This window comes from Sinocyclocheilus anshuiensis, unplaced genomic scaffold, assembly GCF_001515605.1.
Source record: "Sinocyclocheilus anshuiensis isolate Anshui unplaced genomic scaffold, SAMN03320099.WGS_v1.1 scaffold463, whole genome shotgun sequence".
In the NCBI taxonomy this organism is placed as follows: Eukaryota; Metazoa; Chordata; class Actinopteri; order Cypriniformes; family Cyprinidae; genus Sinocyclocheilus; species Sinocyclocheilus anshuiensis.
In genome coordinates, this window is record NW_015548220.1 from 426,282 (window position 1) to 431,865 (window position 5,584).

The 5,584-nt window shown below is 34.2% G+C and overlaps 1 protein-coding gene across 1 annotated transcript in view; it reads left to right on the forward strand.

The window, feature by feature from the left end:
* The window catches only part of LOC107654179 (bis(5'-adenosyl)-triphosphatase-like), a 284,575-nt gene that overhangs the window by 1,013 nt on the left and 277,978 nt on the right, over nucleotides 1-5,584 (forward strand). The gene's annotated exons all lie outside the window — the stretch shown is intronic.

The window sequence follows — 5,584 nt, forward strand, 5'->3', positions numbered from 1 at the left end:
AAAAAAAAAAAAATATATATATATATATATATATATATATTGCAATGTTTTATTTAAAGCTCTATTCTCTAGTATTTTTTTGTCAAATGTAACAAAACAAAAGGCATAATAATAATAATAATAATAACATATTTAAGTGTCTTAAAATATCAGATATCACATTTTCATGACATTTACAGGTTTTAAAATGTTGTTCAAAAACCTAATTGTATTTCTGATATAATATTTGTTAAAAATACCTTGAATCATATATATCATTGTTATATAAAACCTTAAAATCAACATCAATATAAAGTCTGCATTTTTAAAAACCTGGCACAGCTTGTACACACACACACACACACACACACACACACACACACTGTCAAATAAAATCAATAATTCAACTACAATTTAGTAAAAAAGTAGACAGCAAGGAAGGGGTTACACTCTAAAACATCAAGAGTGCAAAACAGACACATCCACCCCTTACCCCTAAACTTTATGCATTTTTATGCATTTTTACCCTTACCTCTTATCCCTAAACTTTATGCAATTTTACAATAAATAATAATAAAGAAAACAACCTTTGTTTACTTTATTTTTTATATCAGTTTTACAAATGAGCACGTCCCCAAAGTGAGGTTTTTGGAGATTTTGTCAGGTTTAGCTCACTTTTGGGAACAAATCTGTCCCCAAAATATGGTTAAGTAGGTACACACACAAAAATCAATCAAAGCCACAAATCTAAACAAGCTGTGTTCCAAATTTGAGGTATATATGTAAAAAAACGATAAAAAAAATATACTTTTTTTTTTTTAGAATTAGTTACGGCTGATATATGCACATAACCCTTTAAAACATTTGTTAAAATGTAATGTGCTAATTTGTATGATTAAATATACAAATGTTTGAAATTAAATGATTTAAAAAAAATAATTATATTAAAAAAACATTAAAAGCCAATAATCATGCCCCTTATGAATTCACTTTTTTTTTATACCATCAAAACAATTCATAGTTAGCACCTACATGAATTTGCAAGCTTGCATAAAACAAAAATAAGAATGTACTGAATATTTGTAATACCTATTCAATGTTTTACTCTGTCACGATAATGTCATGAAATATCTACATTTGACAGGTTTTTCCTCAGCATATATTTATATATGGAACTAACTGCAATAGATTAATTGCCATGTTATGCAATTCATTTGATGAACATTTTCCAGTCAGTTGACAGCCTACGTTAATACTTTAGATTTTCAATTTGCTAAACATTTTCTTTGTTTTGTGCACTTCTTTAAATGTTGCAGGCACAAACGGTGCTCTTTTCACAAACTGACTCGGCTGCATGCAACACAAAAAGCCAAATGCCATGAATCATCATCAGATGCTCCATAACACATTCTCTTCTTTATATGCTTTGCTTCAAAAAGAAAGCAGATACTTCTTTGTCTATTAATCTTAGTGCTCACTGTGCAAATGCAAACATTGCATACATTTGCATGATTTCCATTGCTGATTTGTTTGAATAATGTCCTTGTTCTCTTTTCGAATAGCAATAAGTCCTTGGCTTTGTGGCAAAAAGATCTTCAAGTGCTGCTCTGTCTTACATAAGCCTCTATGTTTAGATTAACTTTTGATGGAAAGCCATTTTTCACAGCATTATAGGCCACTGCAGCACAATCCTAAAATCCAGCTAGAGGCAGCAGTGTTTGGAGGCCATATGCAATGCATTAGCATTATTTAATTGTTACTCCCACAGTCCGAGCGGTGTGAAACATTACGACGCTTCCAGGAAGTAGCAACGGCGGGAGAGCTAAAGGACAAAGCTGCTCCTGTGTATAAGAGAGGCATATAGAGTCAACATTTCATCAGAGCAGTGACATGTTTATCAGTGTAATTTATTATCTGTTGCTTTATCACCAATTTTCCCAGAGACTCCAGTCTAGAGTTACACTTCAATGGGAGTCTGTGGCAGATGTGGTTTCATATTGTGTATTTAATGAAGTGACACTCAGACATTTTAGTTGTGACTGGAATATTACAGATTCAATACAAGTTAAACTCAATCAACATAATATGTGGCGTAATGTTGACTTACCACAAAAAGTACGTAAATGTCAGTCATTTCTTCTCATCCCTCATTTCCTTTAAATAAATAAATACATAGAGGTTATGGTGAGGTGATTACAATGGAAGTAAATGGGGACAATTTTTGGAGGATTTAAAAAAAAAAAAGAAATGTGAAGTTCATAAAAGCTTTTTATGAAAAATGTAATTTTCAGGCCTTGGGCAGATTGGGCTGGTTTTGTTTCGCAGACCTGACATCCCTGTTTTGTCATCTGTTTTGTATGTCTGCCTTGGGTTGTTTCGCCAAGTGTATAGTGTAAATGCAGATATGGGATATAGTGAACAAATTGGAATTGGGCATCAAGACCTGCAGTGTAAATGCGGCCATGGTGAATGTGTTGAGGAAGTGTGGCTCAGTGTGTCTGTTCTATTTCCTGAGCTCTCTACACCTTTCGGTGGGCTAGCAGGATTTGTCTCGTATCAAAGCTGTTCACTTTGTACATGCATCAGTTCAGAAGAGTTTGGAGAGGTAGACAGCGCTTGGCAAAGATCTTAAAGCTCCCCCGCATCTCTTGAACATCAGTATCAAACACAGTGAGGGGGTGAGGGGGCTTTATGTGGGGAGCGGGTCCCTGGGGCAACGCTGCTGAATCCCAGCGGCTTTAGCTGGTGTGATTTAAGTTAGTCCACATCCCAACACATCACCACATGAAAGGGCTCTGTTCCTCCACACACACTCATCTTCTGCTTCTAAACTCTTTTTCCACAAGATTTCTGTCTTGTTTTATCGTGAGTAGGGTTTGATATTGGGGTTGGGGATTTTTTTTTACTGTACAGTAGTTCGGTGCCAATTTCCATATGGCATATCATTGACCAAACCTACACAGAATCAGATTCATCTGCTTGTAAAGTCGCCTACAACAAATTGAACAGAGACTGAACTACTGGTAATTTTACATGTCAATCAGACTGTTTCTTCCTGTCTAAGTGGGTGGTTCTTTGCCAGAATAAGTCTTGTTGTGTGAGGCTAATTGTCTCTGCATTAAATTAGTCTCTGCATTAAATATTTTGTTGCATATAAATGATGAAAAAGTAATAATAAATACATTTATTTTCCAGGTACAATACAATATTTATTAATTGATTGTTTTTGTTTTTGTTTGTTTGTTTACCTTTTTCTCCTCTATTACAAAGTATATTTTATGTATTTATTTATTTATTGGCATAGGAAATCACTGATAAATAAGTAATATATAAAATTGTTTTCCAGTTATTATTGTTATTATTATTATTAGACTTGGAAAATAATTTTATATATTACTTTATTATCTATTTTTGGGGCATTTGATTCATTAATGTAAATCTGATCAAACTGTCAGTTTCAATGAATCATTTGTTCTTTCTTTCTTTCTTTCTTTCTTTCTTTCTTTCTTTCTTTCTTCTAACCCCTTCCTTTTTTTAGCTTTCACTAATGAAGGATTTTCACACATATTTATTTTTCATATTTTAATATTTAAAGGGGTGGTTGATTATGATTTCACTTTTTGAACTTTAGTTAGTGTGTAATGTTGCTGTTAGAACATAAACAATGTCTGCAAAGTTACGACGCTCAGAGTACAATGCAAAGGGAGATATTTTCTTTTAAAGAAATCGCTGTTTAAGGACTACAAAAAATGGCTGGTAGGGACTACAACGAGCTTCTTCCTGGGTTTGTGACATCACTACCCCCGATATTATAACACGCAACTACCAGTAATGGTAAGGGGGCGTGACGTTTCTGGACAACGTGCACTAGGCGGTTAGCGAATCACAAACACACTGAGCCCGCTAACCAATCAGAGCCCATTGCGTATTTCTGAGGGAGGGGCTTCATAGAACCAGGAACTCAACAGACCGTTTTGACGAGAATGGAAACAGCGGTGTAGAATAAAGGTAAATATGTGAACATAATGTTTTTTTTTTTTTAAACGAAGCATGAACATATGTTACACTGCTCCCCATAAACACAATCAAGCTTTCGAAAAAAGCTGATCAACCACACCTTTAACAAATACATTTCACCAAAATATTTACATTCTGATGGAGTATAGGATTTATGGATATATGTATTCTGACATAATAATAGATTAAATAATTTAAATTAAATCATTAAATTAATTAATTCATTAATTCATTTATCATGTTTTTATTTAATTTTATTTGTTTTCTTGAAGAAGAGGTAAAGGCCTGTGAAATGTTCCATTAGTTGTTTAATAGTGCTTATTTAAGCTCTTGGCAGATGCTGGAATCTCTTAATGAACCTCTGGATAAAAAAAAAACAAAAAAAAAAACAAGATGAATAGATACTTATTGTCAATGGAATCAAACTTGACTACAATTTAGAAGTGGCATTCACGAGTACCTGTGTGAGTTGAGTGTGTTGTGGCTGTCTGAAGACCTTGACAGGTCTTGTGTTGTATCTTCTTCACTTAGCAGGCAATAATGACCACTGATGACTTGTATTAAAAACAAAAGAACTGTTTACTGAAGTTTCATGTAGGGTTATACAGGGATGAATTCACTTTAGCTGCGCGCACACATATTGAATCATTCACTCAGCTCTCTTCCTCCTTTCCTTTCTCTGTCTAGGAAAGCATTATGGGAAATGTATTCTTAAAGCTGAACAGCATAATAAATGACTATTTAAACTGTTTCTGTTGTCATAATTGAAAACAATTAATTAGACATTATATAACATTCACGACTAATACTACTCTTATTTAATTCACAACATCCTCCCCTCCGATGGTCGAACTGCTCATCAACTTAAATCTCTGATGTATATAGCAACTGAATGGGTCTTCTTAACACTTAGTTCTTAAAACTTAGTCCCTGCGGATATGCAAACAGCACAGGATCTAACTTTGCCATCTCGGCCTGGAAACAGCTCTTCAATTTTTTTTTTTCGTCATCAGATTGGTTGAATTATACAGGATTTCCGGGAGACGTGTGTGTCGCGTTCTTTAACGTTCCGCCTGGACACAAAGATGCCGTGATGCCAAACCCCCTCATGGAAGAAGAAATCTCTCATGTTTACAACTTTGACAGTGATCGCTTATCATGATCAACTAAACGCTGGATTTCAAAAGTATGTGAAATATGTAAAGTTCACGCATAGATAGGGTATCGTTCAAAAATGTTCGATATCGATACCGATACCGATACCTTGACTTCGATACCGGTTCCTGAACGATACTTTTTTCGATACCAATTTTATGAAATCAATTTTTACAAGATTACATTATCTAAAAAAAAAAAACGGTTACATTTTACTTGAAGGGGTGTGCATAAGACATGACACCTTCATAATCATGACATGACACGTCATGAATATGAAGGTTTTTTATGCATGTTTATGACAACTGTCATTAAGTGTCATTCGCTCAGTTATGTAATTTTTAATGCAAAGATGACATTGTTTGAGATGTCTTTGTTATGGGCTATGGTTAGGGGTCAGGGTAGGGGTAGGGTTAGGTTAGGGTTAGGTCAA